At 46.7% G+C, this 19,911-nt stretch overlaps 1 protein-coding gene across 2 annotated transcripts in view; it reads left to right on the plus strand.

Annotated features, from left to right (window-relative positions):
- The window catches only part of Kirrel3 (kirre like nephrin family adhesion molecule 3), a 550,681-nt gene that overhangs the window by 433,050 nt on the left and 97,720 nt on the right, over positions 1-19,911 (plus strand). The gene's annotated exons all lie outside the window — the stretch shown is intronic.

Consider the following 19,911-nt stretch of genomic DNA (forward strand, 5'->3'; position numbering starts at 1 on the left):
TAGATAGATAGATAGATAGATGATAGATAGATAGATGATAGATAGATAGATAGATAGATAGATAGATAGATAGATAGATAGATAGATAGATGGATGGATGGATGGATGGATAGATAGATAGATAGATAGATAGATAGATAGATAGATAGATAGATAGATAGACCCAACTGTACTAACAAGGGGTCAAGTGACCTGGGAAGCAACAGTTATTAGGTAGATATTGGGATCTCCCCCTATTCTGTGTCCTGAGGAGACCTCCTCTCCTCTCCCCTCTCTGCCTCTCTGCCCACATCTAGTCTCAAAGCTCATCACTGAACTCACTGAGTGCTAAGACCCTCACTCCAGGCCCCTCCCCCAGAGCCTGGAGCAGGCATAGAAGAGTGGGAATGAACGAGATGCCTAATGACCTGTGGTGCCATAAAGTTCTCAGAGCTGTGTAGCAGAATGAGTGTGTTTGGGGCAGAGATGAATTACCCAGGATTTTACCGAGGGGAAGGCAGTACAAACCTGAAGGCACTCGTAGCGCTTTCTCAGGATGGTCATTGCACAGTAGCAGGTCCCGCACTCTTGAAAGCAGCAATGGGATGCTGTTTTTCTCCTCTGCTCCATCTGCTTCTTCCTTGTGCCTTTCTTGCTGAAATATATTTGTTTCTATGGAAACGGTGTTGCTACTGGTATGGGAGGAGTTTAATGACATTCAGAAGTACCAAATCAAGTCCATTTATATAATGGTTTGAAATACACATAATAGCCTATGGAATATAGGACATGGTGACAGTTTCAGTAACTGCATACCGTGTGGGATAAATAGAGCAATGTAACAGTTCCCCACCTCTGAGTCAAATGGACTAGGAATAACCACCATTCTTAGCAGTAAAGAGTAACACATCTCAACTGCTATTCACAAAAGGATCTCAAAATCGAGCACAAGCCACTCCTCTCTTGTTGAGGAAGGATGCTAGGCCACAGTTCCTCTGCACCTAGCAAGGTGTGGCCCAGAATCATGTGCTATGGGTGCAGAGGTTAGGATGTGGTTGTGGATGTTCTCAGGCTCAGAGAGAGGCAAGCTTCCCATCCAACACCCATTTATCTGCCACTCTGCCTAGCCTACTCTCAGTGTGCTGATAGCTGCACTGGGGTCTGTTCTGAAAGTTCATTTCTGTTTGCTTTGAGGATTTATCAGGTGCTGACTGTGTACTCAGAGCTGCGGGAGACATGGGAGAATATTCTCACTTTGCCCAGCTACCCCAGAGGCACATTTAAATGTGATCATTTATCTGCCAGAAAAGAGGGTACCAGAGTGACATTTTAAAAATTGACATGGAAGAATGGAACCAAGATGGGGTATCGCTGGCCTGTTATCACTGCGGACAACTAGAGCCTAGATTCATAGGAACTCTGAGACACGTTGTAGAATAATGAATCAAAGTCAGGAGACCCCAGGAGTAGGACATTTACATACTATCTCTTAAGGTAAATTGGCTGGAAGATGCTTAGGACTCATACACAAGGGGTGGGAGCATTTGCTTCCAGCACTCTTGCTGGCCCCAGCACCCCCTTAGCACAAACACTGCCTAAGAGAAATCTTCCAACGGAAGGGCTCACTGGAACTGGGGATCAGAAGCTGTCGTCCCATCAGTTCTGAATGGTACAGCCCAGAGATCCAAGGGGCTCCAAACAGAACTGGTAACTCCACTTAGCAATTGAGGTTCCATGAGAGATGAATGGCTAGTGACAGAGAAAAGTGGGGCGAGAAAACCAAAGAGATACACTGAGAATGTTTTCTTCGAGTGCTGAAGTAGAAAAAGCCAGATCTGACTGCAGTCGTATGGGGGGACTTCAAGAAAGAGAGGGGAACAGAAAGAACCTATGAGGGTATAAGATCAAAATGCCACTTTTAGATACTTGTATCATTTTCTACCAACCACATCATAAATGTCATCCACTTTCTTAAAAAATCTTATTTGCATGCACATGGGTGTCTTGCCTGTATCTCTGTCTGTGCACCACATGCATGCCTGGTGCCTGCAGCAGCCAAAAGAGGTCATCAGCTCCCCCTGAAACTGGAGTTACAGACAGAGAGGCACTAGACAGCCTCCATGTGAGTGCTGGGAATTGAGCCTCTGTCTTCTAGAACGACTGTTCTCAACCTGTGGGTCGTTTTTTATACCAGATACCTGCATACCAGACACTCACATTATGATTCATAACAGTAGCAAAATGACAGTTATGAAGTAGCAACAAAAATAATTTGAGTGAGCATTGTCATGCAAGAAAAAAAGTCACAGCTGCCTGTGAGGACCAGAAAAGTCACATGGTGAACAGAATAAAACTGTAAATAAAATGGTGTGTTATTTGCATGAAGCAAATACTTCCTCGGGTACTATTTAATTAGGTATAAAACAAAGAAAAAAAATATTTTTATTTTTAACAACCAACCCTTTACAACAAATGTTGCATGTATTTGTTGTAAAGATAATATATATGCAATATATATGCAGGTGCTTCGGAAAAATACAACGTTTCTTAGTACTTGCTGTTCCAAATGGATACTCCAATTGCACTTGTGCAGAGTTAACAAGTACTGGGAGAGGGACAGCCTGTGGGAGAAACCACAATGATGAGTACTTTTCATCTCTATTCACCAGGTAGGGGCCTTATGAACATGCATCACCAAGGAGGAAAGCTGGACTATTTCATACGCAAATAGCAAATGCAATACTCAAAGGAAGCCGTCGGGATGATCCCCTTGTTGTGCTGGAGAGTGGCAATCTGCACTCTGTACAAGGCAGGGGTCAGTACGGATGAAGTCAGCCTCCCACGTCAAGCCAAGGGCTGTCATGGGAGGGCCTTGATAGAGGGCACTCTGCCCTGGAATGTAGGAGTACCAGTTCCCCTTCTACATACCAGCTGGGTAGCCTTGGGCATGTCACTAACCATGCTGGGTCTCCATGTCCGCACTATACAACCCTGAGCACTGTGAAGGCCAAGTCCAAGCTCAGCTGTTTGAAAAAGGGTTTTGTAGTACACATGAGTGGGAGGTGACATGGGTCGCTTATTCACTCAGCTGACATTGGTTGACTGTGCGCCAATCACTGCCACCACAATTCTTAGTCATCATTCAGTCTGTGCCAGATACCATGGTCATCGCTTTAGACACACTAGCTTGTTTAATGATCACTGCAGCCCGGAGGGATAGTTATAGTGATCCCCATTGTTCACATGAGGAAATCAAAATCAGGAGTAAAAAAATAACTTGCACAAAGCCATCCAGCCAGTAAATGACAGAAAACCAGCACTGGATCAGCTAAAACTCCAAGTTCTATACTAATTGCCTCGCCCTTTTCCGTGTTGCTTCTGCAGAGCCTTATACTCTGGCCCTGCCTGATCCTCCTTCACTTGTACATCCCCCATCCTTCCTGCTATCAGGCCTGCTGACCACTGTCAAGGTACCGTGGAGCCTCCTTCCTTCATACTTCATCCTCCCCTCCTCTTCTTCTTCCAGGCCTGCCCTGACTATCTATTCTCTACAACACAGTCATTTTGTGCACTAATTTCCAACCCATTTTAAGATCTCAGCTTCCCAAGACAATGAGTATCGCTCCTTTAGAGCAGCCACTGGTTGTGTGAAAACTGAACACCTCCCATAACTCAAAAGTCCTCAGAAGACAGAGCAAGGACGGATGGGGGAGAGCTAGGTTACCTTACAGCCAAATCTTACCCACTCTTGATAGATGTCCCCAGAGGCAAAGCCAAACGACCTTTGGTGCCAGCTTAGAACTCCTGGCTCCACCGCACAGTACAAGGACACAGTGCTTCTGCAAATCTCTTCTCTACGGGGCACTGCAGTGTTATCTTGGCTCGCTCCTTCTCCTGAGATGAAGAGATTGTTTTAAACCTGCCGCCCCACCAGCTCTGCTCCTAGCTTCCAATGCCATTAAGTTTCATTATAACAAATAAACACCACAATGACATTTATAAGTTACCACTGAGCACAGAAGCACAAATATGAAGCAGATAAACTGTGTTTGATCCAAATAATTACTGCAGGCAATATTGGGCTTAGTCTGAGCTGGCAGCCGGCTACGGAGTAATTTATTAGATTGCGTAAGGCAATGTTGCACGTTGAGTTTTTCATTATTGTGTCTCTTCCCCTCTCTGTGGCCTAAATAGGTTACAGGAGTTTAGACAGTGCACGGCCAAACTAAGACAGACTTTGCTCAAGCAGATTAGGGCTGGGAACGCCATCCAAGGTCCAGAGATGGCTGCCTCCCAGGCAACACTCATACTTGATCGAGAAGAGAGAACTGAGATTATTTTAATGCAGCCAGGCAAGAACGGCTCCCTGCCCTCCCCACCCACTGGCCCATATACAGAAAGGGGCCCCATGAAGGGAGTCAATGACAGGCTAGATGCATAGCCAGGTTTCTTCAGCAGACTCTGGCCAAAGACCTTCTCAATCAAAAGACCCCCTCCATAACCCTAGGTCACCGTGGGCAGTCCCACGGCTCAGTCTCAGACCTGTCCTTCTGCCATGAATAAAAGAAAGGAAGCAATCTACTGCCAACCCTGCAAAACAAAGCAAGGAGAGCTGGCGACGAGCAGCCTCTTCTCTGCCAAACCTGAACTCATAAAGTTTGATTCAAGGGGTTACAATACCTCCTATTCGACATCCCTCCTGCCCCATTCTCCCAGCCTTAGTAAATTACCCAATAAGCAGCAAGGACCTGTAGTTATTGTGCAGTTAAATGGTATTTGCCCAGTAAATTCTGAGCCGAGTACTCACAGTGATATACAGTAACTAATTACGGACATGAATTCTCTCCCCAAGACGCCAAGTGTTACCAAATATTGCTGCATTTAGGGAGGAGGTTTCAGAGCTGCTCCACTCTCTCCAGTGAATCCATGAGTAACTCTGCTATTATAGGAGCCATAAGCATCTCCACGGGCCCTTCATCTAAAAAAATAGAGATGTCTTGAAAGGCAGGCAAGCATGGACCACTCTCCCAAGATGGCAACCAACAGTGGCCCCCTGACCCCATGGCCCAGCACAAGGTTCTGGGTAGGAACCAGCCAGCCCTCCCTGAGTTATCGACCAACAAATAAGCAGCCCAGCACTGTAGTAGCTATTGCAAAAGCCCACAGCTCCAGCAGAGCAGGGAATGGATGCCATTAGTCACTAAGCTCAGGGCTGAGTTGAGAAAGCTGTTGTAGAGAATCAGCTTCCATATCAAAGGATGTGCCAAGAAGAAGAGTGGAAGTGGCCACTCCAAGCCAGGCGTGATGGAGTATGCCGTTAATCCCAGTACTCAGTGAGTGAAAGCAGGAACATTATGAGTTCAAGGTCAGTCTGAGCTATATAATGAGAACTTATTGAAAGAGAAAGAGAAAGGGAAAAAGAAAGAGAAAGAGAAAGAGAAAGAGAAAGAGAAAGAGAAAGAGAAAGAGAAAGAGAAAGAGAAAGAGAGAGAGAAAGTGGAGGGTCAGGGGGGATAGCTTAGTTAGTTAGAAAGTGCTTGTGACATGCAAACCTGAGGGCCTGAGTTTAATCTTGAAAATGCATATCAAAAAGTTAAGCATGGAGGCACACACTTGTAATCCAAGCACTGGGGGGGGGGGGGGGGACAGGAAGGTTGCTGGCCATTGAGAGCTCTGGTTCTGTGAGTGATGTTCTCAAAAATAAAGGTGGGTGGCCTTGTAGGTCAAATGCTGGCCTCTAGACAGGCACACATACACACAAAGAAGAAAATTTAATGTCCATGCCTTAGCCCGGGTACAGAGAGTGCTCATCTTAAATCAATGTTTATGGGGCTCAGCTAAGCCCCCACTGGCACGTGGGAGTATTACCCTGATCTAGAGTTGGGCAGGGCTATACATGGAGTGTATAAAGCAGATGGTCTATCACTGTCACATCTGTTCTTAGAGCACAGCTGGAGCAGTTAGAGGGCACAGTGCTCTCTGCCTTCTTAAGTGGAAACCCAGGGATCAACCTCCCTCTGCACTCGGTACAGCTGTGTAAGCAAAAGCCAGCGCCAGAATGAAAGAATTCAAATCTTAGTTCCATTATCCATCTCCAATGACCTTGGACCAGTTATTTGTCCTTTCTGAGCTTCAGGTTCCTGATCCATGAATTGAGAAAGGCTCTCTCTATGTCCCAGAATAGCTGTGGAAATGGCCAACCTGGAATTGGGTCTGATCCCACATCCTAAGGACTCTTTCCCAATCCATTACACCTCTATATGGCCAGCCTGTCTTCTGGAACACCAGGCCCCAGCCTAAGCCTCCTTGGAAGGAAGAACCCAACTCTTATGCTTGACACCCTGCCCTGAAACCGTGCACATCACACCTCCTTCTTCCTACGTGCTTTTAGCATAAAACTTCTCCTTTATATACAAGCCTGCTTCAAACTTTTGAAAGACATGGGTAGCTGTAACAAGTTGGCAGTGTTTTCTTGGCTGATGCCTCCTTGGGTGGAAACAACTAATGAAATCCCTCTCAGGGGTGTCTCTTTGACAGTGACAAAAAAAAGTCAGAGCGAGGGGGAAGAAGACAGAATAGCGTGGGCATCACTACAGCGGGACAATTGGCTTTCAGCCTTAGCTTCTCAAGTTTCTACATGGGAAGGCTGGTGATCAACCCTACTCCGTTGGGTACTGAGAGGATTATTAAGTAAGAAAATATATGGGAAGTGCTCTGTGAAGCATGAAGTATATACAAAAGTTCGCTGTGGCTAATATCCCAAACCAACCAGAAGACTGGGCCCAGAATCCCAGGGCAGTGACAAAAATCTCTTTTTTAATTAGGACACATATATAGTCAGCTCTCAATTATCTGTTGGCAAATTGTCCCCATTCCTGGCAAATGCTATCACCAAGACTGCTTAATGAAGTCCTCTGTTAACATTTCACAGCTTCTTATTCTGCTCTTATTTGCATGAGGCCCAAAGGGAACGAAAGTCCTTTAAAGGCAAAATCAGTTAATATACCCAGTCTCTCTTAGGGAAGGTGTGAGCCAGAAAGATGACAAAGGGGAGGGAGAGTGTGGCCAAAACTAACTTTAGACCAGTGTAGAAGTGATGCTCTCTGCCCAGCTGAGGAGGAGACAGACAGGGAACCCCAACATCAGACTGTGAGTTTGCTTAAATATTAAAAGTTCCTAGAAAAATCAAATCCATTCATATTCAAACAAGAATACCAAAATGCATTCCAAAGTGAAAATAAGTTTCATTAGCTCAGGCTGCCCATGACGTGGATTATTCACACCCTTGCTCATCTCCATTAATGAAGACTATAAAGAGTTGGTTGTACTTAGTAGGGAGCAAGATCGTTTGCTGGGTAGAAGTGCCTGCTGCCAAGCCTGACTATTGAGTTTAAAACCTGGGGCTCATGTGGTCTTCCCACCTCTCACATCAACCCTACACACGCACGTGTACATGCATGCACGCGCGCGCACACGCGCGCGCGCGCACACACACACACACACTGCATAAATGCAATATCAAACAAAAAATTTTAAGTTGATTGCATTAGTCTCCAGGAGGGGGTAGAACTGAGGGCAAGCACTGGAGTGGTTTACTTGCATCCAGGACCAAGAAGTCACCTCATTAAGTTCGAGATTTAAACTGTGCTTCTCAATGTTAGGTTAGTGCCAAGGGACAAAAGCACGTGATGCTTAATGACAGCCTGCCTCAGCCACACAGTACTCCAAGGAGCTAGTCTTATGGTCCTATCAGTGGGACATACCCAAGCTACCCTTCACAGAACCCCTGCAGATCATCTAAGGACTCAGAACCAGTCCCTCTGAGCCCTTGTGCATTGCGTACAGAAACCTCAGGAGCCAACGCAGGGTCATGGGCAGGACTCAGTTCTCCAACCCTACTTTCATAATACAATGTGACACTGATGAGAGGATTGTATACATTTTTAAAGGTGTGTGGGACACTGTTGACATTGTCCAATGCCTTCTCTGTTTAGTTGGGGAAAAATAAAGCATATCCAGAAAGAGAAAGTAGCTGGTCAAGAATAATGTTAATCTTTCTGTTTGTTTGTTTGTTTTTCGAGACAGGGTTTCTCTGTATAGCCCTGGCTGTCCTGGAACTCACTCTGTAGACCAGGCTGGCCTCGAACTCAGAAATCTGCCTGCCTCTCCCTCCCGAGTGCTGGGATTACAGGTGTGTACCACCACGCCTGGCGAATACTATTAATCTTAAGAGTCTAGAACGAGCTTATATGCTGAGCCCAGTGCTGCTCATTATATGTGGATACACTTCAGCTGTGATCCCCAAACTACTAGAAAATGAAAAAAATCTATCATCTCAACCTCTCTAAGCTTGAGTCCTGGAAACTATATTTCTTGTTAGTTCCATGAATAATTCCTACACACATAAAAGTTGTAGAACCCCTCTGAAGGACATGGTATATAGAACTATAAAAATGATTATTTTTAAATTCTTATTTTAAAAAATAAAAACAGTATTTAAGACAAGATCTTCCCCAAACAGACCAAGAGTCCATGAGAGTTGGTTGTAACTTCCCTGTGCCTCGCATTTTATTATTTGCATCCTTAGGGCTTGTGAAAGTAGGAGTTTGGGTCAGTTAGAGCATGCAGCATCGAAGCTGGGAAGGAGGGGCCTGACACAGGTTGATTATCTAGTGGTCTAGATTCTGCATCTTACAGGTGACCAATCCAATCCTGAGCAATGGCAGAGTCAGGCCCAAAGGCACACAACAAGGAAGTGGCAACACAGGGTCCTCAGGGCACATGCAGAGCTTCGTGCGTCCAACCTGTGGCCTTTATGAAAGAGAGAAAGATGCTGAGCATCATGGCGTATGCTAATCTCTGGCCCAGCCTTACCCTTAGCCCAAGTGCTTCCCAAACTGATGGCCTACATCCCCATCTGCTGTACTGAAGTAAGAGCATCCCTATCCCTGTGCTTTAGCACCACACTCTCATGGCTCTCCATGCTTCCCTATCTTAAGTCACAAAATCTTAGATGCAGACAGAGGAACAGAGGAAGGAATCCAGCCTGAGTCCAATGGCCAAGTAGCAGGAGGCCTGGACATCATTATCCAGGGTTCTGCTTGATGGCAAGAATGTCTCCCTTCTATACCTCCTACTCTCCCCACAGACTCACACCCCCATTCCCTATGGGTGACCTCAGACAGGAATGGACGGGATCCTTTACAGGCACAGAGGAACCCCATTTGCCAAAGCACTTATCAGCATCTTCTTGGCACCCAGGTCTCTGCTGGATCGATGGTGGAGTCCATCTCCTGCTGCTAATGAGCACAGGACAAGCTCCGGCTAAGGCTGCGACACTGATAATCAGCAGGCACACGATTTATGATAACTTTGGACTCACCTTCCCTTGGTCAGCCCGATTGCTCTTCATTAGAGACTCATAGTGTCCAGGACAACCTTGGCAGATTGTGTCCTGCGGACAGGTGTGTGAGGCTGTCAGAGTCACAGACTGTCTGTGCTACCATAGCTTCCACAAGGGATTAGAGAACAGAGGAAGAATAAACCCCAAATTTCTGTCCCTTCAGTTGAGTCTGGGAAGTGGCTTACTCCCGTGTATGACCAAACAAACTCTACATGCAGTTTCTAGAATATTCACAGCACTGGCAAGCTTCTCCTAACCTGTGTATCAGAAACAAGCTACCAGAGCCTGCAAACAATGGAGTTGAAAATAAAAGCGCCTCCAAATCTCTGTTCTACCAAAGGTCAAAGAGAAAGGTGCAATGGGGGGAAGGTCATGTCTTGAACTAAGTTCTCCCAGCTTCTTTTTCCCAAGGAAGATAGACCTAAATGACCTCTTGTTCTCACAACTGAATTCAAAGTGAGTATGAACCTTGACTGGAGTTAAATACCTAATTCCAGACAGCTGGTCCCAGCACACCCTGGCTAAATGAACCTTGGCCCACTTAGATAGTATATATATATATGAATATGAAACTTCTCATGTTTGGATGTGAAATCTCAGGTCCACACCAAATACTGTATAAGACATGAGGTACAAAGAACTCTTCAGAGGTGGGAAGACTAACAGGGGAAGTGGAGAACAAGCAAGTAGAAGAAGCATGAATATGATTATGAGGAGGGTGTCTGTGGGTGTGGGTGTGTCTTAATGAAACCCATTGTTTTCTATGGTCACTAAAAAAATCAGTTTTAAAGAAGTAACAGTAGGGAGGGTTTGGGAGGTAGCTTGGTTGATAAAGTACTTTCCATGGAAGTGTGAACCCTGTGTTCAAACCCCAACAGCCACAACAAAGCCAGGACTAGTAATGCGTGCTTATGGTGCTAGCACTGGGAAGGCAGAGACAGGAGGATCTCTGGGGCTCAATGGCTAGGCAACCTAGTCTACATAAGAAGCCTCCTAGTAAGCACAGTCATGAGATTAAGGTGAAGAGCAATTGAGAAAGACATCTGCCATCCTCTGACCCCCATGTGCCCACACACACACACACACACACACACACACACACAAGCCAGAGCAAGTACTCAATACATATAAGTTATTTATACCTTCTCACTTTCAGACTCATTGACCCAACTACACCCAGCACACCTTCCTTCTGTGATTCAGAGACCTCTCCATCCACACACAGCCCTCTCCATCCACACACTTACCACAGGATCGTCTCACCTCAGCCCAGATTCACCTCGGAGGACAGCAATAGGCTCACCATCACTGCCAGCAGTGGCCTCCATCTTCCCACCAAAGGCTATCAATCCTACCTCCAAGTGGATGCTAAGCCCATTTTCTTCTTTCGGCCAATACGCTTTCGCTGAGCCCTTATGACAGACAGCACTATCTTCCTGAACAGTCTTCCTCTCATTGGATGATCCGTCTCCACCCATCCTCCCAGCATCATCCTGTGCTCTTCCTAAAACTGGTGCCTGAGTAAATGGGTCCCAAACCCTTGATGGCTTCTCATTAACTACAATCATCTTAGCACGAATCTGGGGGCTAATGCAGCCAGCTCCCCCTCAACCCTCTCCATTTCCTCTCTCTCTCTCTCTCTCTCTCTCTCTCTCTCTCTCTCTCTCTCTCTCTCTCTCTCTCCACACGCACACACACACCACACCCTCCTTCCCCCTCCCCACCGGGTTAGTGTCCCCTTCTGATATTTTCTTACATTCATTCTCCACATACCAGCTCATCAAAACTGAAAGTGGTAACTGTCATTACAGGAAGCAAGAATGGTTTTGTGTACTTCAGAGCCTGTTTTCTCAAACGACTCTACAAATTCCCAACACAGAAACTGGAGCTTGTGGCCCTCCTGCTGTCCCTCCCTGACCACATCCTGACCTCTGAACTTTGATGTTCTACACTTCAGGAGACACCCTCTCCCTACCCTCATCTGGCTTGACCTGCAGACCACTTCCAAATCCAGGTCCCCGTGGCTCCTGCCTTATACCTTGCTTTGGGCACTAAGTCTTTGCAACTCCTTATTCCAGCTCTGGGCACACCTTTGCTTGTTCCAGGCTCTAAGACCATGGCCAGCAGAAAAGGCATACTTTTCTGCCCCACCCCCAACAGACGAGATGGCTCTTGCCATCAGGCCCTGAAGCTACTACCACAGTTACTGTCACCCACTCAGATCCTCTACAAAAATCAGATTTCTTATCTGTCCATCAGTGGGCTAGTGCATTCCCACCATCCCAATCTATGGAGATCACAACCCGGCACTCAGCACAGGTGCTGAAAGGTCAAGGTCAGGAAACAAACCCCGTGCCATCAGCTGAGTCCCTTCCCTTGTGTCTGCCAATACTGTTCCGGTATCATTAGGGGCCACTGGGTCCTGCTGTTCTTCTTCCCCCTTGCTTGCCTCTCAGGACAAGGACAGTGCTCTTTAATCTCATAAGAGGCAGTTTACTACATGCTCTGAGCTAAGAGAGAGCTGGCAATAAAGACCCCTGAAATGAGTGTGATTAAACCTCTTCCAGCCAGTCTTTAAAAAGAGCAGATGGACACACCGGAGCCCTCTCTGTGCTGATGGTCAGCCACTCTGGGAACCTCCAAAGCTGACTTAGCAAGGGATGCTCTGACAGAACCTGAAGGGCCCAACTCTGATCTCTACATGTAGATGTCTAATGGGGTCCAACATCAGACTTGTAGGAGTTCCATCTCTGCGCATGGCATGAGCTGCTTGGGTGCTGGCTTATATAGTCCTGGGCTCACAGAGATGTGTGAATGGCAGTGACAAGAGTCTTTTATGGAACACTGTGCATACAGAATGACTTATATGCAGGCCTACATTTTAATAATGCCTTCATTGCTGTCATCCCCACTGAGGACCCCAGGAAACTGAGTGCCTTAGTTTGCATTTCTATTGCTGTGCAGACACACCATGACCACAGTCACCCTTACAAAGGAAAACATTAGATAGAGGATGGTTTACAGTTTCAGAAGCTCAGTCCATTATTATACTGGTGGGAGCATGCCAGCATGCAGGTAGACATGCTGCTGAAGACGAGGGGTAGCTGAGAGTTCTACATCTGTAGCCATAGGCAGCAGGAAGCAAATGTCAATCTAGACCTAGCTTGAGCATTTGAGACCTCAAAACCTGCCAACCCCTAGTGATGGACTTTTTCCAACAAAGTCACACCTACCCTAACAAGGCCACACCTCCTAATAATGCCATTCCCTATTATTCTATGGGGACCATTTTTATTCAAACCACCACACTGAGGATCCAAGAAGGTGAGGAGCTTGCCCCAGTTATATAGATGTTGACAGGACCAGATTGCACCTATGCAATCTATGCCCATTCTACTGTCCAGGACTTGGAACCTGAAAAGTGACAATATTCAGGCTCTCTGGGAGGTCGCTGAGGAGTTTCTCCTGGCTCACTTTTAATACATTCTGCCCCAGAATATATTGAGTTTCTCCTTCTCTGTGTCCTCCATCACAATCCACTCCAGGATGCTTCTCTGTACCTTCAACTCCCATCTTGAAGCAGACCTTTCAGTTTTATATCTTATTAGCAGGGTGTATTCATGTGTGTGTGTGTGTGTGTGTGTGTGTGTGTGTGTGTGTGTGTGTGTCCGTGTGGGTCAACAGGGACAACTTCGGGAGTCAGTTCTCTCTTCCTATCTTTATATGGGTTCCTTGCATTAGCCTCAGGCCATTGTGTTTCACATCCAGCACCTTTACCTGCTTAGCCATCCCACCAGCCCCCTTGGAACAGAGATTTCTTAAGCTCCATGCGAACTTTGTATGACCCCTCTTAGATCACTGCAGGACCCTTTATATTCTAAGGTGTCCATCCGGGAACTCTCAGTAAATCCCACCAGCGGTCTTGAGTTTTGACATAGAAGTAGGCTGGAGTTTAGTTGTCTGCCACCACCCACAGACATAATACTTGTCATGCACACATTTCTACAGATCATCGTCTCTAATAACAAGGGCATGCATCCCAGGGACTCTGACTTTATATCAAGGGTGCAGAAAGCAATGGCTACATTCCCCCAGCACTATACCTGGCCAAGGCCAAGCCAAACTGACTAGGCTTCCAGTAAGAAAGAAGAAACTGAGCACACACCCTTGAGCCTCCAAGCATGGGTGGGTTGCAGCAGGATTCAGGTGCATAGCCTCCACCTTCCATCAGGCTCAAGGCATGGGGCTTTATTTCCTCTGCTGTGACAGATGCCAACCCCATGCTATGTCCCATTCCAAGCTCCTCTTTCCACCACCAGGAAAGCACCAGGCAAGACCTTTTCCTATGACTGACAGTGGAGTTAGGACCATGGTTTCTCTAAACGCAGCATGGGAGAATGCCAGTCATCATGGTCCTAGAGACACTAGCCATCTTTTCACCAGCTCTTCACCCAAAGACATCACAGCACCATAGACTCTAGGACAGTAGTTTTCAACCTTCCTATGGTTGTGACCCTTGAATACAGTTCCTCAGGCTGTGGTGACACCAACCATAAAATTATTTCATTGCTATTTCGTAGCTGTAATTTTGCTAATTTTGCTACTGAGCAGTCACTCAGTTCCGAAGACCATTGGAAATATGTGTTTTCCCTTGGTCACAGCCCACAGATTGAGACCCCTCTAGGGTCTTAGAGGATATGCAGCCCCTCTTCATCTAGAGTTCACAGGTAGCCTCACAGCAGAAAAGAGCCTGGGCAAGTTATAGAGGGGAAGAAGATCCAGGAAAGTTTCATGACATCAAAGGGAGGGGAAAAGACATTCTATATGAATGAGAAGAAATTGTTCAAAATCCAAAGTGGAGCTGGGTTGATGACACACGCCTGCTGTTCCAGCACTCAAGAGACAGCTGCAAGAGGATTGCAAGCTCAAGTGTCATATGAACTAAAGCTCCATGGCCTTTGGTGTTTTGGTTGGTGGTGTGAGAACTCGACAGAGAATAAGAATCTGGGTCTAGGCCTGCAGCTCAGTAGCCATGGTGGAGCAGTACTAAGAGAACAGGGCTGCAGACTCGCCAGTTAACCATGTAAACTTGTAGCGTTGGGCGAACCCCTCCACTCATGTGAGCCTCTGTGTGTTCATCAGCTTTTCCGACACACAAAAAATACCCAAGACAATCACTTTATGAAAACAAAAGGATTATTTGGGGGCTCTGAGGCTTGGTAAAGGGGTTCTGTTGCCTCTAAGTCAATGTCAGAACTAAACACTTTAAGCTGAGAAATGAAAGAGAGAGAGAGAGAGAGAGAGAGACAGACAGAGAGAGAGAGAGAGAGAGAGAGAGAGAGAGAGAGAGAGAACTAAGATCCTACAATTCCCTCCATGAACACACCCCCACACTGAGGATACATCTCAGCAGGTAAAGCATGAAGACCTGAGTTTGAATCTCCACATCCCATAGAACAGGATGTACAGGACACATCTGCATTATTCCTATTGAAAGATAGGAGGAGTGAGAAAAATCTCTGGAAGGTCAAAAGTCAGTTATTCGGGAGTCCACAGTGGTGAGCAACAAGGGACCCTCTCTCAAACATGGTAGAAGATGGCAGTAGAAGTGGTCCTTTGGCCTCCACTGGCACATGCCCCTGCACTTACACACACACAAGGAAGGATGGAAGGAAGGATGGAAGGAGGGAGGGAGGGAGGGAGGGAGGGAGGGAGGGAGGGACGGGGAAGCAGAGCATATTCACAATGACCTAAAGACCTCCCTGGATGCTCCACCTCTTATGGTGCCACTACCACCTCTGAAAAGCCTCAGGCTGGGCCTTCTGGAAATGTTTAAGAACCACATTAGCGCATTCATTCCACCTATAAAATGTGGTAATGATGACTGCCATAGATAACAAGGCCATGTGTGCGTTCAGTACTACAGGTCCAGCATACAGTGGGTTTCCCATAAATAACTCAGTGGTTTCCTCTCCTGTGAAGCTGAAGCCTTGTGATTCTGGCCCTTCTCCTTCATCTCGGGCCTTTCTCCTTCTGGGTGGCGTGCTCAGCACAGTATCTACCCAGTCAGTAGTTTATAATGCAAAAGCTACAATGGACACAGAGCCCAGAACAGGATCCAAACCAGAGATAACACGCTGCAAGCATTGATCTGAGGGACACTTGATGTCCACATGCTGTGCCAGGCACTGTGACAGAGAGGCTGCTGTGCTTCTGTCCCTCCGGAGATGCAGCGTGGGTCTTCATTTATGTTTCTCCGGCATTGGACGAATAGTAACTGTGCAGTAAGGCTTGGAGAAACTAGCTGCGCTGGTTGATCTAGGTCGACCACATGATTGGACTAAGTAGGTGCCGGGAGGTTAGCAAAGCTCACCTCCGGTGTGTCCATACGGGACTTTACTGAGATTAAGGAGAGACTAGCTACCCTGAGTGTGGGTGGCACTGTCCCTTGGGCTAGGGGTCAAAGTGGATGAAAGAGGAAGAAGAAAGATGTTTTGCCTAGGGTGGAAAGGAAAAGGGCCAAGGAAAAAGAGAGCAAGTTAGGAGAAGCAGTTTCTCTAAAACACAACCCCACCCATGCCACTCACACTGGGCTCCAAAGAGTCCCTGGCCCTGAAGGCCTCAAGGTCGGTCCTAAGGGTGAAAGAGTATTGGTTTTTCCCTCCACTTCCTTTTCTATAGCACCCCAACTTTTATCTACTCCTCTTATCCACCAAGTCTAAAAGCTGTTTATAAAAGCATCTCAACTTTGAAAGAAAAAAATCATCTCATTTATTTTAAAACATACTTTATTTATTCTTTGACAACTTCACAACTGTATACAATGTATCTTGATCCTATCTATCCCCAACTTCTTTCCCCTCTTCATGTTCCCAATCTCTCTCTCTCTCTCTCTCTCTCTCTCTCTCTCTCTCTCTCTCTCTCTCGTCCAATTAGTGGTGTGTGCTGGAATGTTGACTGATGACTTGATCTTATTCAGCTCTTGTGCAAGTAACCAAAGCTGTAATAAGTTCGTTAGCGTAGTGGCCACGCCAGGTTCAGAAGACACATTTCACAGAACTTCTCCTCATCTTCCCGCTCCAACATCCTTTCTGTTCCATGAGTCTTAAAGACTGGGGATGGAAGATGATATAGACATTTCACTTGTGGATGAACACAACAACAGTCACTTATTCTCAACACTCTGGTCAGTTTCAGGTCTGAATTAGCTGCTGTCTGCTACACAAAAGAAACGTCTCTGGCCAGTGTCAAAAGCAAGGTTGAAATCTGTGGGTACAACTGTAAAGATTTAGAAGGAGGCTTGACATCTTGCCCATTTAATTAGCTCCTTTCCTGGAGCCCGTGACCTCCTTTGTCACGGGCATGTGTCAGATCAGGTTCACAGTATCAGGTGCACTTTCCCTCCTTCTTTGGAGTGGACCTCAAATCTAATCAGAAGGCAGTTGGTTGCCCTCCCGACCATCATGCCACTATTTTGCCAGTGGGTGCATCTTGCCTGGTAAGTCGATCCTGTAACATTCAGGGTTCACCACTGGGTAATTCCATCAGTGCTTTTTCTCCTGCAGCCTGCATAGCTCCATCTAGCATTCTGAAATGTAGCCAGCAGAAATAAAATCCTCAGTCCAGTTCTGGCTTGATCTCTACAACCTAAGTATGCCGTGTCTTCATAATGTCTAGTTTTACTATCTCGTCATTTACCAAAAAGTAATGACAATAGCCTATGCTGTCAGGGAAGCCCTGTATCCCACGCCTCGTACTGAGTACCAAAGTAACTTTAGTGGCTGGAACGTAGCGTGAAAATATTAAAATTGGTCAGAAAAGAGGGGCTATTGGTTGGGGAAAACTCATCTCCTACTCTATCTCCCAAAACAAACTGCAAATCATATCTTTTGGATGGTTTTGAGAACTCTGTGCCTCTCCATCCCCAGAAACGTGTTTTCCACAGAAAATCCAAGTAGGTCTAAACATAAACAGTGGTGACTAAAGCCCCATGTAGCCTCCATCAGCGCTGCACCTAAGGAGTTCTCTGGTCTCTCCTGCTTTATCCTCCTGGTGTTACTAGGAAGATCTTGCATCCACTCCAACTCCTGGTTCTGAGACACCCTCCCTCCATCGTGGTCTTGTGGCCACTCAGAGTTAACCCCGCCTGCCCAGTGTTGTCACTGACCTCGCCTCCCAGGGTCCCATACCATCCAGCTCTGCTGATTTTCATGTTGACCATCCAGGACTGACCCTTGTCCCCAGAAATGGATGTTCCCAGCATCTTCAACAATGCCTCCGTCTCCTTCTTCTAAGCATAAAAAGAATGGGATGTGGAGAATGGACAGCTAACTCCTGCTGAAGCTCCCAGTAAGAGACATTTGGAAACCCAGGCACCACTTCCTTTAGGGCTTTTCATTACAGTCCCTTTAGCCCCTGGCTGACAACCTGATAATTCTCTCTGATCACAGGAGCGTTGGCTGCTACTGGAGCTGCCTTAACACCGTCCTTGCAAAAGATTCTGGGATAAAAGATTAGAGCAGGGACAGACGCCTAGAAAAGGTGTCCTCCCTGGCTCCCCTCCTCTTCTTCCTCTCCTTATTTCTCCATACCTCATCTACTTCTCTCTGCTCTCTCCCCCTCCTGTTCCTAGTCATCCTCCTTTTCCTTCTCCCTTCTTCCCTCCTCCACTTCCCCTCCCTTATTCCTCCTCCCAAACACTCTCCTTTTCTTCTGCCTCCTCCCCATTCACTTTTTCTCCCTACTCTCCATCCTTTTCTCTCTTTTCTTCCCTCTTGTCTTCTTCCTCCTTCTCCCCCTTCTCCCTCCTGCTTTTTCCCTCCTCCTCTTCTCTCCTCCTTAATCCTTCTCTGTCCCCCTATTTCCCTCCTCCAAACTCCTTCCTCCTCATCTATTTCCCCCTTCCCTTCTCTTCTCCCTTTCTCTCCCCTGCCTCTTCTCCCCCTCCCTCTCCCACTCTCCTTCCTCCCTGTCTGCACCCCTACTTTATGGCCCTTCCCTTCCCGCCTCTTCCTCTTCTGTCTCATCTTTTCCTCTTTCTTGTTTGGTGTCAGAAAGAGCCTAATTACAACAGAAAACTTGAAGAGATAGAATAAGAGAAAAACCTACTACCCAGAGCTGATTAAAATATCCTCCATAATCTAATTTGTAAAATTCAAATTAGAATAAAAAGGGTTACTCCCACAATTCCAAGCCAATTTTATTTTTAATGAGACTCCTCAGAGAGGTTGCTTAGATCCCACCAGGCTGTGAACTCCAGACCTGCCTGCTGCCACCACTCTCTGCTGCCCTAGGGACTCCATGGCCTCCTTTGTGCTTCAGCTGTCCCTGTGCCCATCATCTGTGGTGCTGTGGGAAGGAGGCAGCAGCTGACTCACAGGTTCCTTTCCCTCCCACAGAATATCTGTGTCTTCAGGGCTGGTGTGGGAACAAACTGAGGGCTCAAAACTCAAGTGGACCCCACTCCAGCCCCAGTCCACCATTCACTGTGTGACCCTGATCCTGTTGTTGTGCCTCTCTGGTCCTGGTTTCTTGGTCATAAAATATTGATTTTTTTTTCTGCCCTAAAGCATTACATTGTCTCTAGGAGAAGGGCGTATGGAAAGCACTGACTGCAGTCATCTCAGATCATCAGTGACCCACTGTCCACGCTTTGTGACCTCCCAAGAACACAGACCACATTACCTCCCTACTTTCCCTAAGCCCATGCCTTGGGAGCTGCATGGAGACCAATTCAGCAGATCAGAACAACCCTCAGAGACAGAATAAGGCAGATTCACAGCCCCCAGCCTGCCACAGATAGCCATTGACAAACACCTCAGTCCCTAGTCCTGCAGAGCTGTCTGCTGATGCTCTGAGGGGTGCTGTTAGCACAGTACACCCAGCACTGGAAGTACTGAGTCAGTTCAGCACTACTCTCCTTTGTCCCACACTTATGCCAGCCCTTCTGTCTCCATGTAGAGACAGTGCTTACTATGGTTACGCTGTTAACAGAATAAGAATCCGTGAGTTGATGTTTAAAGATGCACAGAGCCAGGCACCTCACATGGGCAGCAAACTGTTTGTTTAATAAAATATAAACCGATAGCTTCAACGGTTGTGCCATCTTGCTTTGGGGTGGGGGTGAGAGAGGCGGGGCTTCCAAGAGATTCCCAAGGGGGAGACTGTAAGAGGCAACCTTAGAAAATGAAAGAAGGGGGCTGGAGAGGTGGCTCAGTGGTTAAGAGCTCTGGCTGTTCTTCCAAAGGTCCTGAGTTCAATTCCCAGCAACCACATGGTGGCTTACAACCATCTGTAATGGGATCTGATGCCCTCTTCTGATGTGTCTGAAGATAGCTACAGTGTACTCATGTAAATGAAATAAATAAATATTTTTAAGAAAAAGAAAGAAGACTCTGGGTAGGGATGACTACCAGCCCCTGCCAAGGCCCTATACTAGCCACCAAGGCCCTATACTAGTCACCAAGGCCTTATACTAGTCACCAAGGCCCTATACTAGTCTCCAAGGCCCTATACTAGTCACCAAGGCC

This window comes from Mus pahari, chromosome 10 (assembly GCF_900095145.1).
Source record: "Mus pahari chromosome 10, PAHARI_EIJ_v1.1, whole genome shotgun sequence".
Taxonomy (NCBI): domain Eukaryota; kingdom Metazoa; phylum Chordata; class Mammalia; order Rodentia; family Muridae; genus Mus; species Mus pahari.